This window comes from Sinocyclocheilus anshuiensis, unplaced genomic scaffold (genome assembly GCF_001515605.1).
Source record: "Sinocyclocheilus anshuiensis isolate Anshui unplaced genomic scaffold, SAMN03320099.WGS_v1.1 scaffold2918, whole genome shotgun sequence".
Lineage (NCBI taxonomy): Eukaryota > Metazoa > Chordata > Actinopteri > Cypriniformes > Cyprinidae > Sinocyclocheilus > Sinocyclocheilus anshuiensis.
In genome coordinates this window covers 59,806-70,685 of record NW_015547786.1, presented here as the reverse complement: position 1 = coordinate 70,685, position 10,880 = coordinate 59,806, and the positions used below count along the sequence as shown (strand labels likewise).

At 40.2% G+C, this 10,880-nt stretch overlaps 1 long non-coding RNA gene across 1 annotated transcript in view; it reads right to left on the bottom strand.

The window, feature by feature from the left end:
• Positions 1–1,698: 1,698 nt before the first annotated feature.
• Positions 1,699–10,880, bottom strand: part of LOC107704609 (uncharacterized) — a 13,778-nt gene continuing 4,596 nt past the window's right edge. The window contains exons 2-3 of the long non-coding RNA XR_001635979.1: positions 7,075–7,159; positions 1,699–1,761 (exon numbers count right to left, since the gene is read on the bottom strand). This is a non-coding gene — a long non-coding RNA (uncharacterized LOC107704609). The remainder of the gene's footprint in view (positions 1,762–7,074; positions 7,160–10,880) is intronic.

Below are 10,880 nucleotides of genomic sequence, written 5' to 3'. Positions count from 1 at the left end.
TTAATAAAAATACAATTAAAAAGGAAGTAAACACTGTAACCAACAGGGCACTCAGTATTCTGGGAAGTTTGTGTGCATTGGGAATCATATTTTTTCAAATAAAGCCAAGGTAACACTCAGTTTATATGCAGCACACAGTGAAAATTACATGAATATGACAGTAGGCATAAAGTTTGTCGATCGCGCATCTCCAGTCAAGCAGAACTGTCCTCCTGTCAGCATTCAATTTGCATGGACTGACCGTCACGCAGAGAACACGCGATCATGCATGATACAACTGCACAGTTCACAAGATCTCAACTAGATTCGACTAAGTCTGCAAGGTTTGTGAAAATGTGTATTTGCTGAATGCTGACGGCAAACGAGAACGTATTATAATGTTTGCCTTTCTATTACTAATTATATAATACTTTGTATACATTTTAATTATTTTGTCTAACCCTTCCATCAGATTATTAGACAGACTTCTATCCGTATTAGACAGAACTGTTAACAACAACAGCGAACAAGAGGGATAATGTGAGCACTGTTTGTTCAGGCACTGCCGTTCTTCTCAGCGCCGTCAAAATAAAAGTCCTGCCTCGAACGCATCGGCCAATGCCGATATATGAAAAATGTCAAATATCGGCCGATATATCGGTCGACCACTACAAATTACCAAATTATTATTTAGCATTCCTGTCATAAATGAAGAAACTACTGTCACTGCAGCCTTGTTTTATCATAAACAGTTGTCAAATCTCAAAGCTGGAGTCTTAAATCTATCTTAAATTTATAATAATACACAGTTTGTCCAGATCAAGTAGGAGTGTGATGCTTTAACATTCTGTGAATATTGTACAACAATAATCTGGGGTCGCAGGTAATCTTTGCAGGTTAAGTTAACAGGGATCCCCTCTCAATTCACGACGCTATCTACATTGCTTAAGCACTTGTACCAGTATGCCGGTTTTATAAAAATTCATACCATGTGCGTAATTCAAACCGGTTTACCGTATGAACCGGTATATCACCCAGCACTACTTACAACCATCTTCAACACATTACAATATAAACACCATAAAGTAAAGTGTCATAATACACCAACTGAATTTTTTTCTGAAGTTTTGATTTTGTAAAATTACATTCTCTTAACCAAGTTTATTGTTAATTGACTACTATAAGTATGCCATTAATGGATTTATCTCCCCCTAAAAGTGTAAACATTGTGCCTCCCAGGCAACATCATTTAGAGTGGTCTCCTCTGATCCATCTGTCTCTTTTCAGGTCAACCTATAGTGAGAGTTTAGGCCATGGCTACTGTAGCAGGCTGAGCCAGTGGGCATTTAGGTGGTGTGGGACCATGGCTGACGTGTTACATCAGAAAATAAATTGATTTATTTTGTCGGTTACAGTGAAAGTGATGTTTGCTAAGGTTGTTCAAAAACATGCTTTATCTTTGTAATTCCACAATGTGACACTAGAAGTGCAGAAATTGCATATTTCACCTTAAAAGGGCAACTATTATGCAAAATTAACTTTTTACATGGTATTTGAATATAATTGTGTCTGCAGTTTGTGTACACAACCACCCTAAAATTATAAAACTCTTAAACTTTTTAAAGACCCACTGGAAACCTGTCTGTACAACTTTGACTCTACTTAAAGCACAGATATCTACACACAAAAGTAGCTGAATCACTGTGCTGAATGTGGTTTTACCTCAGTAGCTGCTTTTAGCTTCATGCTGATGTACAAGTTTGAGTCCTCTCTGTCTCCCACCTACAACAAACAAACCATCGACATTCAAGTAATGTTTAAAACTTCCACATATTTGCATTTTTAAAAATGCATTTTTGTATTTTTTCCTTTCCTTTTGTCGAGTTGAAGCTTTTGCTTAAGTAATGTGTTTCCCAAGTACTATTATGGTGCGTTCAAGTCATGTCGGATAGATCATATTTACGAGTTGAACACACATGAACGCCACCCCAAAGTCGTTATTACGAGTGGGAAGCTCTAAATTTTCTTTAAGCCCAGAGTTTCCGAGTTGGGGGCGTGTCAATGAGAAACATGGCGGAATCGATGGATGCAACATCTGTAGTTGACGGTAAATTTTTGTTTAAATTGAAAGTTTAGTTGTCCTATAAACTTAAATTGGTCATGTTCTTGTTACGCATGCTAGTTAATGAAATTCAAGTAAAAAAATGCAGACCCTGTTGTATTTTCTTGTAATTTATTAAAAGAAGGTAGACCGCCATCTTGTGCCGACTAAACTGACTTGTCAACTCGTAAGTACGAACGTCCCAGGAGGACTTGAACGCAGCATTACTACTAATAATGATAACAGCAGTGTTTTCCGCATTATGACTTTAGGGTGCATTCATATGCAACTTCTGACCGTGCTTCCCACACATAGACTTTACCTGGGCGGGCCTATGGGTAGAATAATTAACTTAGATCTGAGTAAAGAAATCTATACATATTTTTTTCTGAAGTGTAAAGGTAAAGATGGCCCCCTTAAAATGGGGCAAAAGGCCGACGATTCTCTCCGGCCAATCCGTGATCAGCAGAGTTTACACGTCACGTTTTGGTAACGGTACGGTTCACTTGGAACCTCAACCGAGGTGGTACTAAAGTGATCAGCAGAGTTTACACGTCACGTTTTGGTAACGGTACGGTTCACTTGGAACCTCAACCGAGGTGGTACTAAAAAAAGTACCAGGTACCAGGTACTGTACCCAGTGGAAAACCCCCCAAAAGTGAACCGTACCGAGCCATACCATGCAGTGGAAAAGTGCTATAAGAGAAAAGTATCATGGTGGAGGGGGGTGTGTGTGTGTGTCTGTGTGTATGTACAAATTAAGGACACATTTGTAAGTGAGCTAAACTCTGAAATAAAAAATAATAAAATAAAAACTCATGTTGGGGACATCCTCATTTGTAAAAACAATATATAAAAATAAAATTTTAAAAATTTAAATAAAAATCTAAAATTACATAGGTTATATGTGACGAGTGGGGCGGGGCCAAGAGCCGTGGGAATGGAGTAAGTGATAATGCACGACACCTGCGCCACCACCGGTCTCGAGTCCCACGGAGGAGCTCCGGAAGGATAAAAGGAGGAGTGACGACAGTGCAAGAGGAGAGAGGACCAGGCCTGGACTTTATTTTGTGTTTTGGTTCTGTTTGTGCGCGGCAGTCGTCCGTGAGGGGCTGTCGCGCTATTTTGTGTTTGTTTATTTTATTATTAAATTATGTTTGAATGTTCGCTAATAATTAGTGCAATATAAAAACGGAAGTCATCTATGGAGCATCCCCTATTTAGATCGCTAAGTAAACGTGTGTGTGAGTTTTTGTGATTTATGAGGACACAAATTTGTATAATGACATGGGTATGACATGGGTATTACAACGAGAAGGTGATTTATGAGAACATTTTGAGTGTCCCCGTATTTAAAAAGGCCTATAAATCATTCAGAATGAGCTTTTTTGAAAATCTAAAAATGCAGAAAGTTTCCTGTAAGGAGTAGGTTTAGGTGTAGGGTTTGTGTAGGGCGATAGAAAATACGGTTTGTACAATATAAAAACTATTACGCCTATGGAGAGTCCCTACAATTCACAAAAACAAACCTGTGTGTGTGTGTGTGTGTAAACGTAAATATTTTCTTTGGAATTCATTGTTATTTATGTTGTTGTTATTTAATAATTATTCAGCCTGAGAACAATACTGTAAAGTTTTTAAGTCATCACAACCTAAAACTGAGTGCAATAATTCAGTCTCAATGCACAGTAAGTGTTGCAATACATACATTATATTGTGACATGCTTTCAGGTTTATAAAGTGTTGAATTTAATTGCCTTTCAGATACCTCTCTCTGTAACTATGCTTCTGTACTCTTTATGTCATTATTAAACATTCCATTTCAGTTAATTTATTCAAATTACATTGTCAAAATGCACAATTTTACCAATTTAGTTAGATTTTCCAAAAATAAAATTGTTAGGATTAATTTGGTGTTTAGATAAAATGTTTTGTAAGGTTAGATGAAAGTTGGGTCAAGATGCCAGGGGCTTCTTGCCCCAGGTAGGGGGTCATTTTGCCCCAATAGTGGGGCAAGATGGCCTCCTTTCATAATTTTCATTCTTATGGCATTACAACTAAATTGTAAATTTTTTTCCATTTGATTCCCATAATAGTATGTTGGGTAATGCATAACAATCCTCAGCATGCTAAACTCACTCATATGTAAATTGTTACAGTTTATCAGTATATGGACATTGTTCTTAAAGGGGAATTCTTCCCCCGTCTTACCCTAAATTTTTCCACATATCATGTCCGGGGCTCATAGCTTTGAATTATTTGAAAGCTGCAACTATACTATACTATTTGAGTCTATGGTAGTTAGAAAGACAAAGGTTAGCGTACTAATTTTTCATGCATTTACTCAGCACATGAGTAATCAAAGAAAATACGGCGTGAGAATGAGGTAGGGAGAATAGCACCACAGGTAACTTAGCCACATTAGTGTTTAGCGTGAAATGGCACTAAATAAATGTAAAAGCCTTAATTATTATGTCTCTCACTTAATTTGCAGGGCTCCACAATAAGGACTGTCAGATGGCCAGGGGCCAGTGTGAAAGATGCTCAGGACAGTTAATGCTGCAGTGCTGTCACGAAGGTTTTTCATTTGAACATGTTTTTAAGCCTTATCAATTTAAACATTCAATTGATTTTAAAGTATTTGAGCGCAAGAAGACACAAAAGAACTCAATTCAGTATTTGCGTGCTGTGTTCTGTGTGCACAGCGCACACACAGAGAGCCACACGTCTCTGACAACGCGCGAGCCCCGAATGCAGTTCTCTTTTGCATCTTCTCGCGCTTTAACGGACAAATACACCTGGCCAATTTGAACATTCAAGTAATTTTAAAGTGCCCCTATTATGGATTTTGAAAATTACATTTCATGCAGTGCATAATGCAGCTGTATGTGAATGTAAACAGTCTGCAAAGTTGTAAAGTTGAAAGTGCATCAGTTATTGTCTCTCAAAAGAAAGTCGACTCTGAACCGTTGAAATGAGTCATTTTAAATTCTAATCCCATTCCACGAATTTCACACATCACAAATTCTTACATTTGCATAATGCGCGCCTACGTTCTGCGTGGACATCCTGCAAAAACAAACTTCAAATGCTGTAGCTCCTTCGTGTGGATAACGTAATGTCAAGAAGACGCTGTGCTCTGCTGTGCTTTAGAACAGAGCACTATTATTATTATAATAGGATGTATTATTAATAAGCCGTATTCAAGTTCTGGTGATAGACGTTCCTTTTCCGACATGCGCTGTACGCAGTAGACCAATCACAACAGACTGGGTCATCGGACCAATCAGAGCAAAGTAACATTATGCAAAGGAGGGGTTTAGAAAGATGAATCTTCGAACAAATTGTTTGAAAGTTGTTGAGAAATATCGTAAAATTAAATCTATATTATAAGAAAATGAAAGTGTTTTTTGACCTTGCATGCATGTAAACCTGTTGTTGGGGACTCCCAAAACCAAATTATAAACATTTCAAATAGCATAATAGGGGCACTTCAAAGCTTTCAGACGCAATAAGATGTGAACAACTCAGGCAATGCACAACCCCCAAATTGAGTTTCTTTTCGTGTCTTCTTGTGCCTTAAACAGACAAATACATCCAAAAGTATGTCAGAATACTCGACTTGGCAAGAATACTCAAAAACAGTCAGTTAAGTGAACTTAAACAGCTGACAAAGAAACCGGGTGTGTATCACTATATTGGACCCATGAATTGTGTTTAAAGTGACAGCTCCTAATTTACAAGCTGCTGTTGGTGTCCTTAATGTTAATCCAAAAACAAACAAAAAAAAACAACAGCGAGAGAATCACTTACTGCTCTTGACTGAATAACTTTTGCAGCTTTAACAATTATTAATCTATATTTAATTTATGCAGAAAATAATGTTATTTTACATTTACATATTTTACATTTGATTATTCTTATACTTTTTTGTACACCTACAAACCTAAAAGCATAAAGCATCGTTTAATTTTTATCTTTGTTTTATTTATTTATTATGTGCTATTGCTTGTATGTTCATTTGTTCTTATTTACAGAGTGTTTACTTGTTCACATGGAATTGAGAATTGTAAAATTGAAGTGGCATCAAATATTTGTGTTATATAAGCTTATTTATTAAAATACAAGATAACATGAGTCAAAAACTATGACAACAAAAACTATTTTATTTTTTGTAGCAGGGCCAGTGAAAATGTTGGCAGGGCAAGTAAAAATTTGAACGACTGGCCTAACCGGGTCAGTAAAAAAAAATCCCTAGCGTTAAGCCCTGATTTGACATGAAATTTCAATAGCCATCAACAATGAAAAAAATGCAGAGAGAAAACTAAGATCCAACGTTAGTTAGAACGTTAGTATTTGGTTCCTGTTTGGTTATCTTATGTATTTATTTATTTATCTTTAAACCAAACAATAATGTTCTAGGAATGTTCTTTTTAGGTTTTATATTTTGCAACCATAAAATAATGTTCCCAGAACATTGCAGGGAGGTTATTTGTAAATAACCTAAAAACAACTTATAAAGAATGTTCCCTAATGGTTATTTTTGTGCTGTGGGTAATAGGAGGATTTTCCACCTGGCTACCACTGCAAGTATATTTCAAACCTGTGGGAAGCACTGTCCGAGTAGGCTAACATATGCAATTATAAGAGGAGAGTTTAAACAGAACTTCAGACTGACTGGAAATATCATCTACATTAAAAGTTTACACATTTTCATTAAATCACAGACCAACAAATTTGCACAATTGCGATTAGAAAAAACCCTTTTAATTATAAAAGATTAAAAAATTGAAAAAGCAAAATATAAAATACATTTACTCAAAAATAAAAAAGCATAAACAGTCTTTAAGGCAATAAAAATATAAAATGAACTGTCAAATATGCATACAGCAACGAATCATTTATTGGTCAAGTGCAAAATAGAACTACTACCATCATTTTCATCAATATTTCAGAAATGATTAACTGTCATTCATAGACAGGTTACCACTAACCTGTAACACCACCAGGCCTGGTTTGAAATTGGGATGAGTCATTCTCATGCCTTCCACCTCTTCTTTCAGCCTCCCTCTTACCTGACTGGAGAAACAAGGATTCAAAATGAGTTGTGCAAGTCATGGTGCAACAAAAGTAGGCTACACTCTGACATATACACATACTGGACCCTTTTTACAAGACTGTGATGATGCGTTTAACGGTCATCAGCATCGTAAATCCTCGAAAGTTTTTCATATTTGTATTTTTTTTTTTATTGTATGTACATTTATAACACTATTCTTTGTATTATCACCTTTGCCCCAAATTACAAAAAAAAAAAAAAAGTTAATGCTAATGCGAGGGTGTTTCTAATGCAGCGTCTATGGGAGGGATGGTAAATTTGACATCGTTCTCTCTTCTGACTGCCGTTATCAGTCTCTCAGTTTTTTCCTTTTATTGAAAGTCATGAACACTATCGTGGAGTTTTTCTTTTGCTATTTGAGCAAATGGGAATGCAAAAAATATATTTGTGGTACTCTCCTTTTCACTGATCTTCAAGTTAACCCAACTATGACGACTTCTGCTGCTGAGAAACAAGGAAATGTGAAAAAGGTCCCTTATGATATCAAGTTGAGCTTCTTTCTCTCAAACCTATTACATCATACATTTTATATTAATTAATAATAGAGACGTGTCAGACTAGACAACTAAATGGTATGGCTGCTGATAGTCGGTATTGAAAATACACTGCTAAAAAAAAATGAAGGGAGCACTTAAATCACAGTATAACACAAAATCAACTAAACTTCAGGGATACCGATCTGTCCTGTTAGAAAGCATACGTTTGAATCAGTTTCACATGCTTTGGTTAAAATTAAAGTGACAACAGGTACACTGGAGAGGCAACAGCAAAACAAGCCCCACCAAAGGAATTGGTTTTGCAGGTGGTGGTAGTGGTAGGGGTGTGCAATATTAACAAAAAAAAGCCTTCTCATTTTTGGGAATAATGACACAATATTTTGCTATGTTTTTGTGCAGATTTAGGTCTGTCATGAACAGCTCCCAAAGCTTTTAATATTCTTCATATTCTGTGGTTATTCAGTTCAGATCAATGGCTGTCTTGACAAGTACCCACGTAAACAGTCTGCTCTTTAACATAACAATTGCACATTACTACTTTTTACAGTGAGGTAAACGCTTAACATAAAACTTTTCACTTTGCATTCATATTTTGGGCTCTTCTACAGAGTTTGAACTTTAAATATCACTCTTAATGCATAAGCCACGTTAAGCGTAAAAATATCCACTCCGATCACGGTGCCCTTGTCAAGTGAAATGTGAGCAAAAACAGATTTTCACTGGTTGTTGTTTTAGAACATTAAGTCACGTTAAGAGTTGTTCACATGCTTTTCCACTCCACTTCACAACCTTTGCGCTCACGTCTCATGTCTTTTGCGTTTTTTTTTTTTTCTAAATTCCACTCCCGCGTCTTGCGTCTTGCAAAAATGCGTTCTGTGTGATTTTAGAATGTCCTGCGATGGGGCCCACCAAAGGGTTAGGGGGTGCTGCGGGGGCCTCCCGTACACTAGGGCTGAATGATTTTGGAAAATAATCTAATTGCGATCGCCAGGTAGACCTTAATGGTGGAAAAAGACCTGCCTTTATCCATAAGGTCTTGCAAAAAACACAAAATATCAGGAACTGAGCACTGATATGATGTGAGACGACGCCCATCACACCACCCTTCAAACACCTGCCACTTACAGCCATATAAGGACCGAGTAGACACGGCCCTGGCATTCTGTATAGTAGCAACCACACGCGGGGGAAGCCCTAGCGCGTTTAAGTTTGTCCTCTCACGGGCCAGGCCCAGAGAGCCACCCTGTCCGGGTGTGGGTGATAAATCTCCCCGTTCGCTTGAGATAATAGATCTGTGTGGAGGGGGAGGCACCATGGTTGGGCATATAACAGAGGAGACAGGCCCTTCTCTCTCACCTGGCCAGTGTTGGAGTTATCAGGCACAGAGGAGGAAAAGCATACAGCAGCACTTTGGGCCATGGGTGGGCCAGTACGTCGACCCCGAGGGGTGCGTCCACGTCCTTTAGCAAGAAGAACATAGGACAATGGCTGTTTTCGCGCGAGGCGAATAGATCTACGGTTGCCTGTCCGAATCTCATCCATATCAAGCCCTCTATCTGAGGGTGAAGGCGCCAATCTCCGTAGAGTGGGTTCCCCCTCGATAGAAGGTCCGCGCCTCTGTTCAGAATGCCTGGAACATGAGTCGCGCGTAACGACAGGAAAAACCGCCTGCTCCACACTAAAAGCTTGTGAGCTAGAGCGTGAAGTTTCGATGAGCGCAAACCGCCCTGGCGATTGATATATGCTACCGCTGTGGTATTGTCGCAGCGTACGAGCACATGATGCCCCTGCAGGCGAGGCAGAAAATAATTCAGAGCTTTCCATATGGTCATAAGCTCTAAATAATTTATGTGCACTGAACGTAGTCTGCTCGGCCACAAACCGTTCACCGTTCTGCCCTCCTGGGTGGCACCCCAGCCTGTTAGGGACGCATCTGTCGTCACGACTTTCCGCAACATCACCGTCCCCAAAGGAGTTCCCTGTGCGTAAAAGCCAGGGAGCTCTGTCTCTCCAGTGGTGCAGAGCGGCAGAGATCGCGTAACGGGCTGAAATGTAGTGACAAAAACCATTTCATGAACGCCCTCATTCTCAGAAGTCCCAGAGGCAAAACCTGGATAGATTGAAGCCATTAGACCCTGCAGTTTGAGACCTGTGCGATATTGCACTTTCGCTCTTGAGAGAGACGCGCTCGCATGGAGACTGAGCTCAGCTCCAAGCCCAGGAAAATCACACTCTGACTGGGTGTAAGGTTGCTTTTGTTCAAATTCACCCTGAACCCGAGAGATGTGATGTGAGTGAGCACACGACGGGTGCCCTGCAGTACTTTCATCTTCGATTCGGCTATGATGAGCCAATCGTCCAAGTATGTCAAAATCCGCAGACCTGACATTTTCAGAGGAGCTAAGCCTGCCCCCACACACAGAGAAAAAGTCCTTGGGCTTAGGGCGAGTTTGTTGCGGGGCCTTTCCATGCTCTGATGGAAATTTCGTCCCGTGACAGGAGGGTTAGGCAAACGCGCAGGGGGCACCTGGCATGTGACCGCCTTCCTAGGAAGGCATAACTTGAAGGCCTCGTCCTCCTTGTCGTCGTAACGTTGCTGCATCAATCCGACGGCGGGACCAAAGAGAGCCCGGCCGGGCTCAACCGAAGCGCCCGTGATGCGCCTCTTCTCACTGTCGGGGAGGCCTGACAGGTTAAGCCAGAGGGCACGCTCTCCCACCACAGAAAGCGCCATGGAGCGCTCCCGCAGGCTTGGACGGCCTGACGGGCATTGCGGAGGACGAGGTCATTGACAGTGACGATCTCCTTCCACAAGGTTGGAGAGGGAGCTCCTTTGTCCAGCTGCTGCCCTAAATCGTCCAAAATCTCCGCTTGGTAAGCGGAGAGGAGAGATGAAACGTTTAGGGCCCTGACAGCCAAGGCCGAGGATTTGTAAGCGGCCTGGTGAATTGAGGCAGAAAAACGGTCCATTTTATTGGGCAAAACCGGCTTCGGGGGAGCGAGCAGCCCGCCGTGGACGGGGTTAAGGTGCCTGGCAACAGAGGGCTCAATGGCAGAGGAATCACCCATGCCATGAGCTCCCATATCCTTCACCTCGAGGTCCGTGAGACCGTGTTTAAGATCGAGCGGATCGCCCCAATTGTGTCTCATGTGCTTAGCGCACGCTGGGAGGACGGGACAGAGT